The 22,278-nt window shown below is 43.1% G+C and overlaps 1 protein-coding gene across 4 annotated transcripts in view; it reads right to left on the bottom strand.

The window, feature by feature from the left end:
* HS6ST2 (heparan sulfate 6-O-sulfotransferase 2) overlaps positions 1-22,278 on the bottom strand; it is a 346,289-nt gene that overhangs the window by 3,505 nt on the left and 320,506 nt on the right. The gene's annotated exons all lie outside the window — the stretch shown is intronic.

The raw sequence follows: 22,278 nt of genomic DNA, 5'->3' as shown, positions 1-22,278 counted from the left end.
TAGTGATCATGAAATGGAGACTCAATGGAAGCACATGCTTTACTGGAGTGAAATGGAGTTGACAAGTGGATTAAAATTCTAACCTTATTACATATGCAATAGCATATTTTCTAATATTCAGTCTAATCTGCATATCTTTATGTTTTTGAAAAAACTAATTAGAAGAGTGTATGATATGATACTCTTGATTCTGGCTGTTGTCATATTATGGCTCATACATTATGGAAGTGGAATGTAGAGATAGGCAGAGTAGCCAAGGGCCTCCAGAAATAAGCGCTGTGCTTAGTCACTGACTGAAATAGACATGGTAGCTGCCAATGGCATATATGCAAGCTACTACCTTGGTTTCCAACTTTGCTCATATGATAATATTCCCAGGATAGGAAACTTAACGCTATCAGCAGCTTCAAAATGTCCCTTTTCCTTATCTACTGAAAGGGCACATGGATGTCAACAAGTGTGGAAGCTTTGCTGTATGCCTATCTTTAGGGCTTCAAACAAAGTTCTTTGCTCAAATAGCAGACTAGCAAACATTTAAACCACATGCTAACATACTCACACCATACATGGTAAGCACACACCCCAGAAACATCAAATCTATGATACAATCAGGCATACGCAAGGAGAGAACCCTGTCGTTGTGCTTTTCATGAGAAATGAGTTACCACTCAGGTACAGAAGATGAAGGACGAGGTCACAGAAGGGCATATTGTGGAAGGAAAGCAACAATAAACATTGAATGTTAGCATTTAGCTTCTTGAAGGAAACCCGGAGAATGGCTTGCAACTTTTCTGAAACATTCATTCCCATCTGATGGAGTGGTTGTTCTCTACACACGCGTGAGGAGCCACAGAGAACCTGCTCAGCCACCTGCTTGACTGAATATTGGCTGATGTCCATTGAGGAAACATTTCTCCCAACTGGGACTTCCAGCAACTCAGGCATCCTGAAATCTATCTCCTATGCCTCTATCCTGTGCATGGTGCTTGCTCTGCCTGCCATGATCTTCCCTCTTTGGCTGGAAAATTCTACTCATCCTTCAAGTACCAGTTCGAGTACCATCTCTTCTGTGAAAAAATGTACCCCACTCTGTGTTGCCAGTTATCATTTCTTCCTCTGTGTTGCCATAGCACTTCATACTTAGCCTTTGTTAAAATATTTGTGATACTGGGGCTGAGCACAGTGGCTCATGCCTGTAATCCCAGCACTTTGAGAGGCTGAGGTGGGTGGACTACTTGAGGTCAGGTGTTTGAGACCAGCCTGGACAACACGGTGAAACCCTGTCTGTTAAAAATACAAAAATTAGCCAGGCATGGTGGTGTGCTCCTGTAATCCTAGCTACTCAGGAGGCTGAGGCACGAGAATCACTTGAACCCAGGAGACAGAGGTTGCAGTGAGTTGTGGTCATGCCACTGCATTTCAGCGTGGGCAACAGAGCGAGACCCTACCCCTCCACCCCACCACCCCCCCAAAAAATGTGTGATACTGAATTACAATTAGTTGTTTATATTTCCACTTAAACTATGTTTTCAATGACAGGGGCTCTGTCGTATTCTTCTATATAACCCTCATCCCATCCATTCCAGCTTTGTACATTGGCCTTTATCCCTGGCATTAAGCAGAATCTCAGTAACTTCTTTAACTGCTTACTTGATGAACTATGCTGGGGAAGAGGAAGGAGAGAGCTACGGACATGCCTCATGACATAAAAACTCTGGATAATCTTCCAAGTGCCTTGTAAAAAATCACAGGAAGGTTTTTCTTAAAATAAATCACTTTATATATTTTTTTAGGAAGAAACAAGCATAGGGCACAGGAGAAGCATCTGGAAGTGAGGATGGAAAAGGGGCCAAGAGCACCTTCACTTATCTCACTACTTTCCCTAGGACCTGACTTTGTTGGTGCCACTAAATTTCATCTCCATAAGGAGCCACTGCTAAAGAGTAGTAGCTTTTGTTCTCCAGTAGCCTTTACCAACAAAGATGACTACTAAAGCCCTGGGTTCCCTCCTTCCACTCCTAGTTTTAGTATTCATCCATTCAGTGCATATTTATTGAGCCTTTATGATAGCCCTGAGGCAACAGTTTAGTGGCAATTAGTCTGATTATTTGGAAAAATAAAAAGAAATTTATTAAGGCCTGCGACACATTTGGATTAACCTTTCAACCAGCTTTTCCAGGCATGCATTGTAATGGGGGCTGCTTGGTGTTTTAACCCCCCAAAATGGAGTCACCTTCATGCTTAACTGGAAGTCCTCTTGCCCTAATTTGTTGTATTGGTTCAAGCCTACAGTGACATCTTCTGGTAAATATTAAGAGTGCACCACAGTGCAAGTCTGCAGCTCTCCTTCTTAAACACTGTTCCTAGTCTTTCAGAGCAAATAGATCCCAACCATCAGGGTTAATGACACAATCAATGTTTCATAAGCACCACCCCTACCCCAACATGGATAGAGAGAAGGCAACACAGAGACAGACTTTCAGAGAGGGCCTCTCATGTTATGGGTGTGTGGATCCAGTATATATTCAACTTGAAGGTCACCTAGTGCCCTTAGGAAATACAGACAGCCCAATGTAGGCAGCCTCTGTGTCTACACTGTAGGGATTATCACTGCAGCAGAGAAGTTAGAGGGGCACACACATACACACACTGCTGCCTTGTTGATAACAGCCACCTAGACTCAGATAACAATACCTGCAGAGTTTCAGTGAGTGTCAACAGCCCCCTTCTTCCAGGGCAAATAGCCTTGGAGACCTAGAATGCCTCCACTGAAAGCACTTGATGCTGCTTAGAAATATTCCACATGTAAAAAGAAAGAAAGATCTGCTGAAGGGTAGGTGTCCAGAGTCCAGGGGTCTCCTGAATTGCATGGTGTGTTGGAAGTAGGAAGGCAGGTAAAGGTAATACCTTGGAGGTTATGTCAGAAAAAGAATCCAGGATGCTCATTATATCCAAGGAAGAGCTTTTAGGGCAATATCAGAGAAACACGCTGGGGAATGTGGCTGGGGTGGGGGGCAAACAGAGACGTGGCCAGTTTTCCCTCAGTGGTCAGGTCAGGTCAAGACTTGTTTAGTCTCGGCACCTAATGTGTGCCTGGCACTGCGGCAGGCACTGGGGATACAGACAAGGATAAGACATGGAAACTCGGGGAAAGTGTTGCAATTGTGTGTGCTACGAATGCTTGGAGCAAGTAAAGGGTGTGATAAAAAAACACCTCATACTGATTTCTAACCTAGCCTAAAGATAAGACAAGGGTTTCTGCAGCTTTATTTTTAAAAACAAATAAGAATTAGATGAGGCAACTGGGCACGGTGGCTCACACCTGCAATTCCAGCACTTTGGGAGGCCAAGGCAGGCAGATCACTTGAACCCAGTAGTTCGAGACCAGCCTGAGAAACATGGTGAAACCCTGTCTCTGAAAAAAAATAGAAAAATTAGTGGCCGTGGTGGTGCACACCTGTAGTCTCAGCTACTTGGGAAGCTGAGGTGAGAGGCTCACTTGAACCTAGGAGGTAGAAGCTGCAGTGCGCCATGATATCACCACTGCACTCCAGCCTGGGTGACAGAGTGAGACTCCATCTCAAAAAAAAAAAAAAAAAAAAAAAAAAGAATCAAGGAGAGAGGAAAGGAGTATAAGACAGAAGGGTCAGCATGGGCAGAGGCACAGAGGCATAAATCAGCCTACTGTGCAAGAGAAATGTGCATCAGAAAACTTCCTGGGGAGTGAAGGAGTAGTGGCAGGAATTGAAGATGGAGAGGGAGCCCAGGACCTGGCTGTGAAAGGCCACAGATGCCATATTAAAGCATTCAAAGTTAATTCCACAGGAAACAGAGAGGCTTTGAAGGGCTTTAAGCAGGGGAATGACACGATGAGGTCTGTGTTTTAGAAAGGTCATTATGTATAGTGTGTGAAGATGAAATTAGTGAAGTTAGTTAAGAGGTTACTGCAGAAGACAAGGCAAAAGAGAAGGAGGAGCAGACTAGAGAAATATTTAGCAGGTGAAAGTGACAAAAGGGATTCAGGGGAGAAAGAGGAGGAGTTAAGGATGCCTCCTAAGGCTCTGGAAAAGGTCTGAGGTGCCTGCAGGACATCTGAGTAGAGTTGAATGAACAGATCTGGCACTCAGAGAGCAACCTGAACTGAAGATAAGATACGGAGTGGTCAGCACAAAGTGGTAGTTTCCAGACCATCATGGTCTATTTAGGGATCTTTTTAAAATTCCACTTGTGTGGCTTCAGATATTCGAAGACAGCATTTACCCCAAGGATTCTCTTCTTTACGCTAAAAATGGTTTTCAACTATTCTCTATATAGCTTCAAGGCCCCACTATTCTGTTGTCTGCCTGCAAATGCATTCCACTTTATTGGAACATGGCCCTCTAAGCATGATCTGACAAGCAACAAGAAGGGACAGTCTATCACTTCCCTCATTCTTGACACCATTTCTCTTAATGTGGTCTCAGATCACATGGACCATTTTGGCGGCCACACCACACCACTGATACACAGTAAGCTCAATTGTTTCATTCTTTCACATATATGCCACGCTGCAACTCAATCTATATTGTCAGGAACTGATGCAGTGTATTTGTGGCCCTGTTTAATCTCTTCTTGATGGAGGAAATCTAAGCCTGTCAAAAGACATCTACATTCTGATTATATCCCCCGATGTCTTCACCATACTTTCCTGTTCCTGTTGGCAATGCCTGGATTCAGGCATTGATGAAAACAGAGTAAGATGCAGGTGACAGCAAGTCTCTGATAGTTGCTGGAAATCTTTCTTCAGGTTGACATGAAACTGAAGTGTGCTGCTGAATGGATTGACTTACTTTTAACTGAATGAGGCCAGTTCAGCCCCAGGAAAATCATACTCTGCCTGTTTCACTTAGTAGTAATTGGACAGGACTTTCTTGTGACCAAACGTATCACCTAATTAAAATGACAAGGTGTCACATTTTTTAATTGGAGCCATGACTCCCAGTTGGGTTACATGGGTTAATTGAATGGCTGATTGGTGCTTCTGTATGCCCATGGTGCCTTTACAGGCACTATGCAGTTAAAGGTGTGCCACTTTCTATTAAAGGACAGTTCTCTGGGTGGCCTTGTACCAACACAGTACTCCCCTCGTTTTTGCTTGTCATTCTTAAGAATAACTGTAGAATGTGCTTGGAGTGTAGTATCCTGAGATAGGGAGGAACTGCCTGAAACAGCAAGAGCCTTGTTCCAGTCCTTCCTGGAGAATCTAACATCTTGAGATAGGGAGGAACTGCCTGGGACAGCCCAGCCTTTATTCCTCTCTCTCTTGGAAGCAGGATGTCCTTCAAAGCTTTGCTAAAGGAGTCACATGGTCCCTCAGGTATATAACTCAGGAAAGGCTGCCTTTTGGGGTCCCTCAGTGATGGTGCAAGTGAGGCATGCTTAGTCGAGACTCATTCACCCAGGCAACTTTCTTGAGTCTTGGGAAACCAGTTCACAATGGATCCTAGGCTTCTTTTGTCCCTTGCTGCCTATCTGTAAGTAATAAACCCACTTTATGTAACTTGTTGTTTATGAGTGTGTTCTGTTTCACCAAACCCATATAAGTTTATAAACAATGCAGTGAACCTGCTTTGTGTCTACAAGTTTAGGCCAACTTTTTCCTATCACTGATAAGCAATTGTGGAAATAATAGCAACAAATGAAAGAGTTGTCCAGGCAAGAAACCGAGGGGCCATCCTTGACTCCTCTAATCTCCCCTCACTACTAAGAGCTAAACTTTCCCTTAAGTCCTTTCTAGTTTCTAAACAGCTCTGAAATCCATCCTTTGCACCACTGCCTGGGGTTAGGACTTCATCACTTCTCTACTGAAACATTGCAGTAGCATCCCGTCCTACCCTTCATGTCTCCAGTCCCAAGCCACTTCCACACCCTTAGATGGCACATACCTAACCTGTCATTCCCTAATTAAGTCCTCCCAATGGCTCCCTATCAACTATGACATGAAGCCCAAGCTCTTCCACATGCCAGAGACAGCCTTGTGGAACCCAGCAACCATCTTTCTTTCTGTCCAGCCTTATCTCAAGTGAGCTCCCTCTATACAAGTCTTTCTCAATTGTGAGTGATCTTCCATCTCCACTCCTCAAACCCCCAACTCTGGGCCACTTGGCAATATCTGGGGATATTTTGGTTGTAACAACTTGGGGAGGGAGTTGGTACTGGCATCTAGTAAGTCAAGTCCAGGCATGCTGCTAGCTATCCTATCATGCACAGTCCCCCTACAACAAAGAAATAACCTGCCTCAGACGCCAGTAATGCCAAGGTTGAGAAACCTTGCTCTATACCCTATATGAGGAATTTTCCAAATCGAAGTCCCAGGCAGTGACTCCACAGGTGCTTTGACTCTGTGTATGGAATGCCTACTCTTTTGAATGACTTCTATTTATCCTTTGTAGGTTACCTGGCAAAGTCTTTCAAAACTCAACTCAAAAACTGTCTCCTCTGCAAAACCTTCCTTGACCTCTCTGGACAGAATTAAGCACCCCCTTCTCTGCTCCAGTCGCCCTGGTGTTCTCCCATTGTAACATGTATCACAATGTGCTGGGATTGTCAAGTGATTTTTCTGCCTCTTCCACTGGACTATGAGCTCTGGGAGGGTAAGGACCATGTATCGTCTATCAACATAATATCCTCAGGGCCTAGCACAATGTTTGACAAAAAGTAAGCAATTAATAAAAGATAGTTGAGTGAATTTCTGCAGCAGAAGCAGCAGAGCTTATGACAAGCAAATAGGAAAATGCGTATTTTATTCTTTGATAAGGAAAAGCCACTAGATGTCACTATGAAATAACAGATATAACATTTTATACCTGTAATGGAGCATTTTAAGGAGATGTAGCTGTGAAGGAGATGTAGTTATATTTAGCTGTTGTCTCTGACTTTTTGTGCAGTATCCCAGTTTAAAAGAAGGCTGGAAAGTTTAAGGACGTTAAAAATAACTAAATGGTTAAAAACAAGAATCTTATTTTTTATTCTCCTTTTAATAGACCATTCTGAAATAAGTACCCAAGTTCTAAGTCTCAGAATCCTACACTTGTCAGAACAGAAGGAAACTTTCGAGACAGTAAATCATTTAGGTCAAGCCCTTCACTTTAAGAGTGGGGATATCGAGGCCTAGAGAGAGACAGGCAGGGGCTTGCCCCCAAATCACACCTTGCCAATAGCTCCTGAGAATCAATCTACCTAGCAGAACTATTTCTGGGCTGAAGGCCTGTTATTTTAGAAGACCCTCTTTGTGTCTGCTAGTTACCTAGGATGGCACATTCAACCAGGCCTGAAAGAACTCACCAACCCCCATGAAGGGTAAACATTTGGCTGCTCGAAGAGGACACTTTCTTACACCAACTACATAGCCAGGAGCTGGGGGGGCTCTGTGCCTGACACTTACACATTAACTCCCAACAATCCTGTGAATTATTATTATTATTCCCTTTTCCAGAATGAAGAAACTGAGACTCAGAGATGACGTGACTCTGGGTCACGCCTTAAATTAAGCAGGGGTGTTCAGGTCTCTCTCACTCTAGAAATGGTATTCTTTCCATACCCATGCTAGGGCACAAGCCCAGGACTTCTGATTCTTTGAGTAAACTAAAAAAGTGGTTCCTAAAGTGTGAGCCCAGAACCATCAGCATCAGCATCATTTAGGAACTTGTTAGAAATGCACACTCTCAGGTCCACTCACTGAATCTGAAACTCAAAGGCTGGGGCTTGCCAATCTGCATTTTGGGAAGCCCACCCAGAAATTCTGATGTACACATAGTTGAGTTTGAGAATCATTGTCCTAGGCATGTGGCTTCAGAGATCAGAAGTCGCTCAGAAATCCCAGGTGGTATCTAGAGTGTAGACAAGCCAACTGTGCCCCCAAGTGCAAGCCCTAACTCCTCTCTACTCCTTGGAGAAACCCTGGGGGCACCCATTTCTGTCAAGGGAAAGTCCAGGGAATGTTGCCTGAGCAAAGTTCTGAGGATCATGCTATAAACATTTGCTTTCCTTTGAGGCTCCTGGTTCACAAAAGGCCATGATAAGGTTTTCCCTGCACTACTCAAAAGGGAAATAAATATCAAAGACATTTTTTAATAGAAGAAGGCCAGAAAACCCGTAACAGTTAAGGTCATAGGAGTGATCAATAAAAAGTTAATTTAAGAAAGGAAACAAATTCTTATCCCAAATCAATAGGAGTGAACATTTTATTATACCTATAGCATATATATGTATGTGTGTGTGTGTGTGTGTGTGTGTGTGTATATATGTGTGTGTGTGTGTATATATATATATGTATATATATGTGTATATATGTGTGTATATATATATATATATAAAAGTTCAGCCTTTGCACATCTTGTTGCAAGAGAAACAGTGAGTGGTAGAAAAAGAACTGTGGTCGGTGGTCCTAAGTAAACTCTGCCAATAGTTGGGGGGTTGTATATGACACTGAGTCATTAATGTTGAAGGTCTGGTCTCCTTCCTTGGCTAATGAAGTCTAAAGCAACCACATGGATCCTCCCATTGCATGTAAATGACTGGGTCAAAGCAAGGAGGAAGGCGTTCAAATAAAACAACATTAATATGTGAGCACAAACTCAATAAAAGTATGGTAAATTGAATCAAAGGCAAACATGCCTCTGACAGAGCTGGACCCCTTAAGCCCTGGAGGTGCTGTTTTAAGTGCTTTTCTTGTGTGGCTCATATTATTAGTCCCCAAATAGGAGTTTAATAAATGCTGTTATCAGCAGTGGCAGCAGTCTCATAAAAGAAGTGTGGGACTTCACAAGGGGAATACTTTGAAGCAGACAGATGTGCCTGTAGATGTGTTGTTTTTGGCACATTTGTCACAACAGTTTTGTGGCTTAGTAGTCATGCTTTATCTAGTGAGAAGAGTGAGCTGCTGCATTTGTAGACAGTGGGTTACATAGAGCAGTGTGACACATGACTTCATTTAATTGTCTTCACAGCACTAGAAAGACCTAAATTATCTGGATGCTGAACCTCTTCCTTTCCCCTTCAAGTTCATGCTGTGGGCTGCTGACTTAGCCAGACTTTCTGGGCAACCCACGAGAGGTGGGGAGCAAGGTAAACTCTTGGGAGCACAGTGATCTATGAGACAAGCAAGACTTATGAGACACAAGATCTACCAGACACAAAACCAAATCTGAAGAGGCTGAAGGTCTTGCACCCACCAAACATGCTATTCAGTTCTCCTTGCAGGAGTTTTCTGCTCTCCTTCACACCTCACCCAAAGGAACAGTTCTGTGTATATAAAGTAACACCTTCATTCATTGATTCTTTTCCTCTGATTAACTGAAAGTAAACCCATCTGTGTGTATTGTGGGGAGTGCTCAAAGGAGCACAAATGGGTTTTCATTAAACAGAAGGATGTTTTTCTATGCGACTGTTTTTCTTTAACAAAGCAGAATTTTCTTTTTCTTTGTTGAAAATAAAGAAGATTTCTAAGCCTTTGAATTCAAAGTCAAGGTGGAATTCTTCACAGAATCAGTCCTGGTGATATTTACTTCTTTTTAAAAGAAATCATTCTCCTCTTTCCCAAAGTACAGTAGGTTTCAAAGTACATAAATCTAAGGGCTTTTGCAAACAGTGAGAAAGCTGAGTTCTTTAACAAGATGTGAAATTCCAAACTTTATGACCCATAGTTGCAGGCCTTTACCCAGAATCCATCCAATTGCTTGGCATCGTGAAAAGTTTTGTAGATTACACTGCCTTTCCCCCAATTTTTTGCATTCTAAAATTATTTTGTGAGTCTTAGTTCATTAACAGTTAGTGTATTTTTGAGGTGGAAGAAACTTCTATGAAAAACCCCTACAGCATGCAGATGAGGGGACCGGGGTCCCATGAAGGGATATGATTTGCCCAAGTCACATGGAGACCAGATCTAACACTGATTGACACACTCAGGCTTCCTGCCTGACTTTCCTTCTAGGAACTCCTCCCTCCGTATATGGATCTTCTTGGCTTACTGAGTGTTTCTATGTGACATCTTCTGTCAAATCTCTTGAGGATTGGCATCTGGAACTGCCAGAGCTAGGGGTTGGTTCTCTTCCTTCTCCCAACCCTGAAACAAGAGTGAGCAGAGGGGAAGAATCATAAGCTCCATGCCACAGTGGACGGGAGGAGGTTGGGGATATTTCTAAGTGTCCCCACTGGGACTACCATGGTTTGCTCTTCAGATAAACATCCCTAGTGCCTCTTGTCCCAGGAATCCATTGCTTTGGTCCTGCCTTTTGATTGACTAGTACATTCACATAAAACCCTGCATGTTTCAAGCCTTAACTAAAAAGTAATAAAACTGGTACTTTCATGACATTCAATCCAAAAACAGGCATGTGCGAAGAGGGGACATAGTGCCCTTTTAGCCCTGGAGGTGAGGGGCTTGGCCTTGGGTTGCAAGACAAATGTTTAATCAATCCATGAACAACGTATCAACTCTGAGTGACCTAGAAGTCGCCATAATTAGAGCTGTAGGCATGGTGAAGAAGTTGCATGTATATGGGTGCCAGCTTTCAAAGAGCTTAGAATTGGAGAGATAGGACTACTATTCAGTGGGGGAGGGGGCAGATAGAGGCACAATATAGTTCAGTGCTAACTGTATCATACAAGGATTAAGTGAGAAATGAGTTGGGAGGAGAGAGTTGACTGTGTTATGGTCATCAAGGAAGGCTTCATAGAAGAGGAGGAGGAATATGACGGACTCTGAAGGATAAGAAGGATTTGACTAGGTGTGTGTATGGTGGTGGGGTGGGTGGAAGGCATTCTGATATTAGCAAAGAGCACACAGATAGGAAACTAATAAATGTTTTGATTTAACAGGTGCCTACAGTATGTCAGACACTATGCTAGAAGCTTTTTCGGAAAACCTATCAAATAGGTGTTAATGTCTTCATTTTAGTCAGTGTATGTCATGAAAAGGGCTTGTTTTAGAGCTGCACTGTCCAATATGGTAGCCATCAGCAACATGTGGCTACCGAGCTCTTGAAATGTGGCTAGTCTGAACTAAGAATTGCTTTAAGTTTTCAAGCATACTAAGATTTCCAAGACTTAGAGGCAGAGAAAATATCTCATGAATTAATTATTATTTATACTGATTACATGTTGAAATAATAATGTGAATATATTTGGTTAAATAAAATATATTATTAAAATTAATTTCATCTGTATCCCCATTTTTAATGTGGATACTACAAAATTTAAAATTACATAGGTGACTTGCATCATATTTCTTTTTTTGAATTTCAACTTTTATTTCAAATACTGGGGTACATGTGCAGGACTGTTATATGGGTATACTGCATGATGCTGAGGTTTGGGGTATGGATCCCATCACTCAGGTGGTGAGCATAATTTCCAATAGGCAGTTTTTCAACCCACAACCCCTTCCTCACACCACCAAGTAGTCCATGGTGTCTATTGTTCCCTGTTTGTGTTCATGTGTGCTCAATGTTTAGCTTCCACTTCTAAGCAAGAACATGAAATACTTGATTTTTTGTTTTTGTTTGTTTGTTTGGTTTTGAAGACAGTCTCACTCTCTCTCTCAGGCTGGAGTGAAGTGGTGCGATCTCAGCTCACTGCAACCTCCACCTCCTGGGTTTAAGTGATTCTCCTGCCTTAGCCTCCCGAGTAGCTGAGATTACAGGCATGCACCACAATGCCCAACTGATTTTTGTATTTTTAGTAGAGATGAGGTTTCACCATGTTGGCCAGGCTGGTCTCAAACTCCTGACCATCTCAAGTGATCTGCCCGCCTCGGCCTCCCAAAGTGTTGGGATTATAGGCATGAGCCACCACACCCAGCAATATTTGGTTTTCTGTTCCTGCATTAATTCGCTTATGCTTATCGCCTCAAGGTGCATCCATTGCATTGTATTTCTATTTGACAATGCTAATCTACAACCAGACTGCCTGAGTTCAAATTCCAGTTCTGGCAGTTACTAGCTGTGTCATCTTGGGCAAATAACTTAACCTCTCTGTGCTTCTACTTTTCTCATTTACAATGCATGAAAACCATAGAGTCTTTATGAAGATAAAATGGGGATATATATATATATATATATATATATATATATATATATATATAGTCTTTGTGTCCTCACTGATAGAAGTGTCTGAGCCTCCAAGGTGTGTGCCCTCACCCACTGGGCTGTTCATTCTCATATGTGCCTGAGCACAGCCTCAGGAGTCACAGGCCAGGAGCATAACTGGCCTGAATGCAGCAGGACATTTGAGTAGGAGGCAGTTGGATATGCTGGGATGTGAAATGAGGGATCCAATTCTGTGGTTTTTGTGGGCCCCTTACAGAACCGTAGGGCTGGGATCTGAGCATTTTAGAGCTGAGGGGACCAGGGGCAAGGGTATAGCTGGCTACCATTTTAGACCATACTTCCTTTTCTAGACCATACTTCACAGATCCCGAAACCAGACAGCCAACTCCCTTTCCATGTCTCTAGATTGTAAGAAATCCAGAGACACACAGAATCATTTCTTTAGGGACCTCCACAGAGACAAGAAATCAAGTAAGAGGCCTTTTTCACATGGTAGGCAGTCAATAAATATTAAGGCAATTTTGGGCTGGTGGTAGGCAGGCCCACGCATTCACCTGGGCCTCCTGGACATGTGCTGTCTGGGAGGCAGGTACCCTAACTGTGCTTTGGAAAAATCATTAGAGGAAACCTAGTCAGGCAAAATACCTGCACTCAGCATTGTGCTATTTTCCAGAGCAGCACAGGGGAAAAGTTTTCCCCCTAAATGAAAGCTTCCCTTCTTGAGCCCTGGGTTGATTTTAATGAGCTCTAATATTGTTTTAAGGTGCTGAGAGATATGAAGTGCAAACCCTGGCTTTTTCTAGGGGATGTGGGGCAACAGAACTTTTTAACCATTTAAACTGTGAAGAATTGGAGCTATTCAGGATTTCAAGGGCTGGCAGGGTCATGCCTCCTTTCACCTGGGAAAGTTTTTCCTTTGGATATTCAAGCTGCAAAAGGCATAATTACTGAATAACATGGCTGGGCTACATGTGTGGGGAAATAAGCATTCTGTACAGTAACAGGCACAGCCTTGTTTCTTTACAATGATAATACTGGGTGGTGAAAAACATTCATCCATTCCCCATCCCACCTCTCTAGCTAAGAAATGTGATGTCAAACTGGGGCAAGTACAGGAAGGAGGACTGAAGACATGAAGATCCTGATTGAGCAGAAGGAATTATTTTGAAGGTTATGTTAGTGTTGAAACTGACAAGCGTTCTGTAAGTTTTGTGCATCAGAGGTTTCTTTTTCATGGCATAGAGACTTTGGACAACTGTGTTTCCCCTTTAAGGCAAAAAAGGTACCTTCCCTGAAATCAGTGGCCTAGTACTGGGGAGTCAGGGGGCAGTTGCCCTCATCATCCCTTCTCCACGCACAGTATGTTCCTCCAGATTGCAATTTTACGTCACACTGCAATGTCCTGAATCCTAGAGAAAAGACATTTTTGTCCAAAATGTGACAGAATAGAAAAACAGTATGTGAAATTAGACAACTATGCATGTTGTAAAATATAAGCCATGGCTCTACTTTGATGAAAGCATGAACATTCCATAATTTTTGACAGAATAGAATCTTTTTTTTTAAGTGGCACTTTACAAACCTCATCTTGTGCAAAACGGGATCTTATTTCACTGAAAGGGGGTGGGGCCATTTACTCATCATGGTTGGGGGCAGTTCAACCAAGGGGGAGCCCAAGAGTGTTCCACACCTCCCTCCATGCACACAATGAGCTCTGGATTACTTTCTCGTTGAGTAAGAGCCATGTTCCATGTGTGGAAACTGGCCACCCAATGAAAGGCAAGCTCCCTGTGAAGGGAACCAATGAGAGCCACTCACGGATGAAAGTGACAAACTCATATTTTTCACAGAGTAGGTGGTTTGGGAGACCTCTCAGAGGTCACCTGTTCCAATCACTTTAGCAATGAGAATGCTAAAACCCAGAGGTGAAGGATAGGGACTCATCCAGGGTCATTTGGCCAGTTTATGGCACAGAAGGGACCGAAAACCAAGTCTCTGACTCCTTGTTCACTTTCCTGAATATCATCCTTAAGATAACCAACAAATTGGAATCACCTTTAGGCAAAGGCAACCCCTCTATTTGGTTGACGTTCACTTATTCTCTACTGCAAGACTTGACACCCATAAAGAAGGACTCAAAGTCAATGCCCACATTAAGACAGATGTCTGACCCTGACTTTCCAACTAAGGCAAATGCTAGAGGGCAGAACCTGCCTCGGATTCTTCAAGTCATCATTTACTGTGAGGACATGTCAATGAGAAGAGAGATCTGCTTGTGTGTTGCATGAGCCACCTACAGAGCCTTCCCTCCTGGCTTGGGCTTTTTTGCCTGGAATTGAGCTTAATTCTCAGAAATAGTGACTCACTGCAAAGTGGATATAAGGCCAGAGATAATTACTCTAAACGGCATTGCCCTTCTCACAATAGTTTTTCAGAAAAGTCATCTGAAGAAAATTCATTGATATCAGTGCCTGAGAGAAGGAAGGAAGGAAAGAAGGAAGAAGGGAAGGAGGGAGGGAGAGGGGAAAGGACAGAAAGAGGGAAGGAAGGGAGGAAGAAAGAGGGGAGGGAGGGAAGGAGGGAAGGACAGAAAAAGGGAAGGTGGGAAGATAGGAGGCAGGGAGGGAGGGCTGATTAATAACAATCAGAAATTTAAAAAGGTTTCCACTGTTTTTATATCTTTAGTTTCTCACTCAATCCCATGAAGTATACAGGACAAGATATAAAATTCCCATTTTACAGATGAGGAAACTGAACCTCAAACAAAGGAGGCGACTTTCCCAGGATATATAGTTGGTCAGCAGTGGGTCTAGGACCAGAACCCAGGTTTCCCAACTCCCAATTCAGTGTCTCCCCAATGTTTTCTCTGTTGCACGTTAAGTCTCAGATAAATGGCTGCATACTCCATTTCTCTTATTTTGTCTTGCAAACCAGGCTAGACATTCCTTAAGAGCCAAACTATTTGGTATCTCTCCTGTCTGTCAACACAGGGCCCAGCACCTTATGGGAACTCAGACTGGTGGGTTAAGTGATGAGCCTTCTAGCATGAAGCCTTGAAATCACCCAGGATGCTCCATTTTATCCTCTCCCACCAATCAGAAACAAAGGGCATTGTCCCCTAAACTACACAGGCCCTGAAATGAGTCCCAGAACGACTCCACCTTTGGCTGGTGCAGTGCCTCAGGTCCCCGGTTTGGCATTTTGCCAGTCAGGATAAACTGCTACACCCACAATACAACTTGGAAGGGTAAAGGAGGCCCCTTCTCCAAATGTTCCCCAGTGAGGCCTGAAATCCCATGCTTAGTTACTATTTCTTTTGTCCTTTGTTGTAGCTGGGAGACCTCAGCCCTACATCCTTCTCCATTCCTCCTCCTACACCTCTCCCTTCTTCCAGCCTTTCCCCCACTGGACTCTCTCTGGGCTTAGTCTGTTCAAAATCTGAGATCTAGAAGGAAAGTCATTAGAAAAACTCATTTCGTCCAAGTGTCATGTACTTAGCACCACCAGAAGCATTTCTATTTTAAAGGGGCAGCCCCTAAGGGGCAATGCTATGCCCTCTTATGGTAGAATTTCGGGCAGCAGTAGGGCAAGTTCTATGGGGCAGGAGGCCATCCAAAAATCACAGCATGTAGGAGACCAGCTATTGTGCACAGGTAAAGGCTGCTTCAATAGTCATAATCAGGAAACCTATTCCTTTCTGCTCAAAGAAAGTAAAGGAATTTAAAATGAGGTCTTTTGGGGACAGTTTTGATCAAATGCTTTTTGCTTTTCAGAACCATGAATCGGTCATGAACACACTAAGTTAAAACAAGATTTGATTTCCCCAGGGCTATTTTTGAAGTCCTGTTGTTCCCCTGTCCCACCTCCTTCCATTTAACATTCATGAGTTAAGGTGTTACTAGAAATGCATGCAGGGAGAACACGTCGACCTTCACCTTCTACGTGGTGGAAAGAATGTGTTGACAGTTGAAATATGGGCAGGTACATTTTTGGGAGACTGGCATTGCTGCATTTCAGCATACCAAGCACAGTTCAGGTGATGAGCGGGTCACCTTTGAGGTTTTTAAATAATTAGAAGTATTTATATTTCTCAGTTCATTTCCAAGGATTAAAGAGCTATTATTCCAAATATTTTGAAAGGAATAGCACCCTCTTTCTCATCTACTTCTAAAAGTTCTTTATAGCAAATATATATATATATTTTTAACAAAGCACATTTTCTTCTTCATAGAGCCTTACAACATGACTGAGAAATAGACAGTCCCAGTCCATTTCGTAGACACTGATATTAGTGCACAGAGAGGTGAAAGGTCATACAGCCAGTAAGTCATCAAGTTACATATGTTTTAAACCCAAGTCTAGATATCCAGACTCATTTTGCTACCCCATGCCACTTTGTTCATTTTACTTTAAAAGGTATTTTGCATGACAGTGAAGGGCTTTCTGCAACACCATAATGGGACATGCAACAAGGGCCAGTCTTGTGGGGTGGCATGAGTTCAGGAGTGCTGGGAAGCACAGCCCTTCCCCAACACAGTTGGCCAGAAACCCACAATGTAAAGTTTGTTCCTTTGGTTTAAGAATCTGCCTCCTGTGTGTAGGGGATGATAGGCGATAAGGAGTACAGGGTCAAAAGCAATGAAGACTTATCAGTCATTTGCATGGGGGATGGACTAAATGATCTCTAAGACATCCCTCCTGCTAGGTGTGGTGGTGTGTGCCTGTAGTCCCTGATACTTGGGACGCTGAGGTGGGAGGACTACTTGAGCCCAGGAGGTTGAGGCTGCAGTGAGCCACGACAGCAGCTCTGCACTGTAGTCTGAATAACAGAGCAAGACTCTGTCTCTTAAAACAAAAAAACAAACAAACAAAACAGTTGATCTGAACTCCTAGAGAGTGCATAGCCTAGTCAAAAAAAGAAAAACAAAAGTCATGTGTCCAAATTCAGTACAAGAAGACAGGCCTCAACTCTAAATGTACCTGGAGCTCACAGAAGGAAAAGAGCAAGGCCATCTAGTTGGCACTCCACGCAATGTAAGAGCCGTTCAGTGGTGCCCAGCAGGCAGTCAAGGAAGACTACTGGTGGTGAGGAGAGTGTATTAGTCCATTCTCATGCTGCTAATAAAGACATACCCGAAACTGGGTAATCTATAAAGAAAACAGGTTTAATGGACTCACAGTTCCACATGTCTGAGGAGGCCTCATGGTCATGGCAGAAGGCAAAGGAGGAGCAAACGCATGTTTTACATGGCAGCAGGCAAGAGAGTGTGTGCAGGGGGACTGTCCTTTATAAAACCATCAGATCTTGTGAGATTTATTCACTATCACAAGAACAGCATGGAAAACCCACCCCTGTGATTCAATTACTTCCTGCTGGGTCCCTCCCATGACACATGGGGATTTTGGGAGCTATAATTCAAGATGAGATTTGGGTGGGGACAGAGCCAAACCATATCAGAGTGCCCATATGGACAGGACTGAGATCACAGAAGTAAGGAGAGCGAACATCTCCATCTACCTTTCCCCTCAGTTTCCTTCTTCTCTCAGTCTCCTCCATGTCCCACCTTATGCTGTGTGCATCCCCTCTTTTTTTTTTCGGTGACTTCCCCCTCTTCCTGGTTGTTTCGTCATTCTCTCTTCATCTTTTTTTCCTGTCCTGATGCCGTAACTCCCCTTTCTCCCCCTCTATCTTCTCCATCCCTCCAGCATCTATGTCCCCTCATTGTATTCTGATGAGTCCTCTTTGCTCTACTGTCTCTCAGTTTCCCTTGTCAGTGGCCAAATCAGCTGAAATAAGGCCCAGAGGGGAGCAGCAGGAGAGAAAGCTGAATATGGGTACCCGCAAAGCTTCAGCCTAGGGGCAGGCAAGTGATCCTCAACATGCCTCTGGGAAATCACTTTTCCCCTTATTCCCCTGCTGGAGGGTACCAAAACTTCCAGGCAGGCATGGTCTTTGCCCAACTTTGTCTTTGGCATCCATCTCCTCTCCTCCCTATACCCATTGGCTTTATTCTTGCTCCTCTAGCATCTGTGCAAACACTGGTAGGAAATGAATGAAGCCAAGCTGTTGGATGCAAGAGGTTTAACATGGGGCAGGAGGAGAGTGAAGTTTGGCCAAGTGCTTCAGGAGGACAAGAAAGCCTTCCTACCATGGGCATGGGGCACTTGCGAGAGAATCCAGGCAGCATGTCTGACAACAGAGGGCTTTTATAAAATTTCTTTATCCAAGGCAATATAATATAGATCATGAACATGAGCTCTGCAGCCATTCTGGTGAGGATTTGAATCCAGCTCTACCTCTTATGAGATAGCTGTGTGACTTTGGGAGAGATGCTCAGACTCTGTGCTTCAGTTTCTTCATAAAGTGAAAATGATAATTCTATCACTTGTCCCATAGAGTGGCTGTAATAACTAAATGAATTAACACTTAGAATTGTGTTTGACACATAGTATAAGGTCAGTAAGCACTGGCAATAATTGTTCGCATATGGTTGCATGCAGGACTTCTATGACGCCTCTAAAAACGGCTTCATTCACGAGTCAGACTTTCACACTTTGGGCAGAATGTGTTTCCCAGTACCTGAAGAAGCTGTCCCAGGGCTGAATAGGGTTCACTCTAAGCCATTTCCAAAGTCAAAGGCAGTGGTACCTGTCATTTGCCTTGGAACCACAGACTTTGTGCACTTCCCGTGGGTCCCAATGCATGAGGACCAAGTGAAGAGTGCTCACAACCTGGCCAAACCTGACCCTGAATGGACCACTTCTTCAGTATCCCAGCGGAAATCAACTACATCTTTCAGCTAAAACAACTGCATTTATCATTCTGAAATCAAGTTTTGAACAAGTGGATAGTTCCAGAGCCCTAGGCTTTTGATGTCATTTAACACTGAAAATTGCATGTGGAAGGAGACCAAAAAAAAAGAAAAAGAAAAAGAAAAGGTTGGGTGTAAAAAAACAGAGAACAAGTTTAAATTGTAGGCAGATGTAGAACAGTCTAATTTCTCTTTTGTAAGCCTTCAGCTTCTAGTTCTACCTAACCTATACCTATGCTTTTTGTGGCTGGTTAACAATTCCAAAAGAGGGTGGAATTCTTGATCTCTCTCTCTCTTTTTACTCTCTTTCATGCCTTTAACCTGGTGGTATGGGAAAGCCATCACTTTGTCTTACAGCCTGATTCTTGGTTGGGTCAATGGCGATATTATCCTTGTGAGTGGCAAACAAACAACTAATGGGGATAGCTATTCTAGTCCTGGAACCCTGGGAGGAGGTTCTCAGAGCTAACTAATGTTTCTAAAAGTTCCTGAAATGTGTGTGGAGTAACACATATTTTATCATAGTTATTCTGGCTCTGCAAGTGCAATGAAAATGTTAGCCTTGGCATATCAATCGTGTTTTACAGATGACTGTAATTTCCTGAATGTCAAAACTCCAAATTTTTCTACTAAGCAAACTTTTCAGTGGCAAAACAGATTGCCTCCATAATGTATCACTGTGGGCAGGAAAAATGAAATCTTTATGCACTGTATTATGAATCAATGAGGCATTGAGATTCTTGGAAGGATGAGTGGACTCTGGAAAATGAAAAACTGTCGCTATTCCATCTCTACAAACTGCTGCTCAGGGAGTGGAGGCTTTGGTGGCATTCAGCATGTGGGCCACAGAAATATCAAATTCAAGTTGAAACCAGTTCCTGTCCTTCCCTGCATTTTAATGGGGTAAATGTCACTGTAGACATAGTGTGAGTGAGGGCATTTAGCAAACCCTTGCCCAAAAGCCCCCTAATGTGATTTCCTTCTGGAATAATGGCTCAGTTGGATTATTGCCACAGGGAGCCAGAGAGAACTGCACCTTTCCTTAAGGGAAAAATGTCATCAATAGCAAATAATTATGGAATGTATACCATTTGTCTTGCACCATGCTAAGCACTCTACATGAGTTATCTCATTGAAAAAATCACAACTCCAGGCTGGGCGTGGTGGCTTACACCTATAATCCCAGTATTTTGAGAGGCTGAAGTAGGTGGATCACCTGAGGTCAGGAGTTCGAGACCAGCCTGGCCAACATGGTGAAACCTTGTCTCTACTAAAATTACAAAAATTAGCTGGGTGTAGCGGCGAGCGCCTGTAATCTCAGCTACTCAGGAGGCTGAGGCAGGAGAATCTCTTGAACCCAGGAGGCAGAGGTTGCAGTAAGCCTAGATTGTGCCACTGCACTCTAGCCTGGGTGACAGAGCGAAACTGTATCTCAAAAAAAATAAAAGAAAAAATAAAAAATCACAACTCTGAAGTAGGTGCTTACAGACGAGGAAATCAAGACTTGGAGAGGTGAAATAATGAACACAAGCTGAGGCTTGCTGCCAGAACTTCCTGACTACATAGTTTGAACTCTTAACTAGAAAGCATTTATCAGTGGTTGGCTATTTTTCAAGATTCTGGACCAGCTCGGTCCATGCGAAGAGAGGAGTAAAGATATAAAGAGGACTTGCCCTCTTTCCAAGATGTCTGCAGCCTTGAAGGGAAGAGAAGACTTGGACATGAATACACGTGATAAAATCAGATGAACAGCGTCCCCTAGGAGAAGTCCAGAAAACCCATTCTGGAGGTTCAGAGGAAGGTATGGCTGCTTCAGCTGTGAACATCAGGAAGAATGAAGCCTTGAGAAGTCAGTCCTATTTGGACAAAGAGGTAGAGCAGGAAACATGTCTGGAGAGAATAGTATGATCCAAGGTACGGGGTGGCAATGTGCGACTCAGGGAGTTTGGTTTGCTTAGAGTATGGAGGTCCGTGTGCAGGAGAACAGTGATAGGATGGAATATGAGCTTGGACCAATAACTTATTGATAAATTGTGGACACATTTCAACGAAAAATCAGTCTGCTCATTTTCCTGTAAATCCTTGTGCTTTGCCTTTAATATCTTTGCTTTCATATTTATTTTTAAACCAGAGATTCCTGATCAGTCCTCAGCCCCAGCAAAATTCTAAGGCAGCAACGTTTGCCTTTGGGGTCCTCAGTGATCCTTGTTGGCCTCTTTTTTTTCTTTAAAACTTGGTCTCAGTGCCCATCTCTATAACATGGCTTTCACACCCCTTTTTCCACCTCAACCCACCCCTGCCCCAATGCAGGATATGATTATTAAATCCATAGGAAGGATCTCTCTCTCTTTTTTTTTTTTTTTTTTTTTGAGAGATGAGGTCTCACTCTGTCGCCCAGGCTGGAGTGCAGCAGGGTAACCATAGATCAGTGCAGCCTCAAACTCCTGATTCTTGCATCTTAGCCTCCCAAGTGGCTATGACTACAGGCACATGCCACCACACCTGACTAATTTAAAAGTTTTTTTTTTTTTTTTTTTTTAGAGATAGGGGTCTCACGATGTTGCCCAGGCTTGTCTTGAACTCCTGGTCTCAAATTATCCTCCCACCTTGGCCTCCCAAACTGTTGGAGTTCAGGCGTGAGCCACCGTGCCCAACTGGGATAAACTCTTAATAGCATTATTTCTGGCCTCAAATCTCTCTCCCACCATTGTAGGAATTCCTTTGAACATTAGAGCAACTAACATATGTATTAAGCCTCTAGTACTCACTATTTCATATTTATTAGCAGAGTTTATTAGAAAGTAAATACAATTCCTTGCAGGTATGGAATACAAGACAGGGAAGTTTTGCTTGGAAGGAAAGGCAATGCTTGGGAAGTGCAGAAGCTGGGAGAAGGAAGTAAAAGGACAACCGAGGGAAGACTAGAGCAAGTGCCCCAAATACTTCCCTCACTTAACCACTTCCCCAGAGTTGATCTATTGTATAAAGTGAGAGAGCTCCGGTCTGTTCGTGTTTCCATATAATCATTCTCCTCTATTTATACGGTACACATGGATTCAACTTTCGGAAATAGTTCTTAAATACTCTTAGGCATGAGTAAGAAAGGCTTTGGAAGTCATCTCAAATCCTTTGTGGAAGTAGGCAGGATCTAAAAAAATATGTGGGGCGAAAATAGCCTTTCCTTTCCTTCTTGTTTAACTTCAAGATGTCTTACAAATTGATTTAGAGGCCTTTATTACTCTGTGAGTCACACATTTGGCTTATAGCAGATTTTGAAAACTAGACTCCATAAAAAGGGCCTAACAGATTGTGAGAAAATTCCAGAGGCACTCTCATCCTGATGGTTCCTGCGTTCACTGCTGGGCCTGCCTGCCTCCTGA

Source organism: Chlorocebus sabaeus, chromosome X (genome assembly GCF_047675955.1).
Source record: "Chlorocebus sabaeus isolate Y175 chromosome X, mChlSab1.0.hap1, whole genome shotgun sequence".
In the NCBI taxonomy this organism is placed as follows: Eukaryota; Metazoa; Chordata; class Mammalia; order Primates; family Cercopithecidae; genus Chlorocebus; species Chlorocebus sabaeus.
Note: the sequence above shows the minus strand (reverse complement) of the source record. Positions and strands in the feature narration are given on the sequence as shown.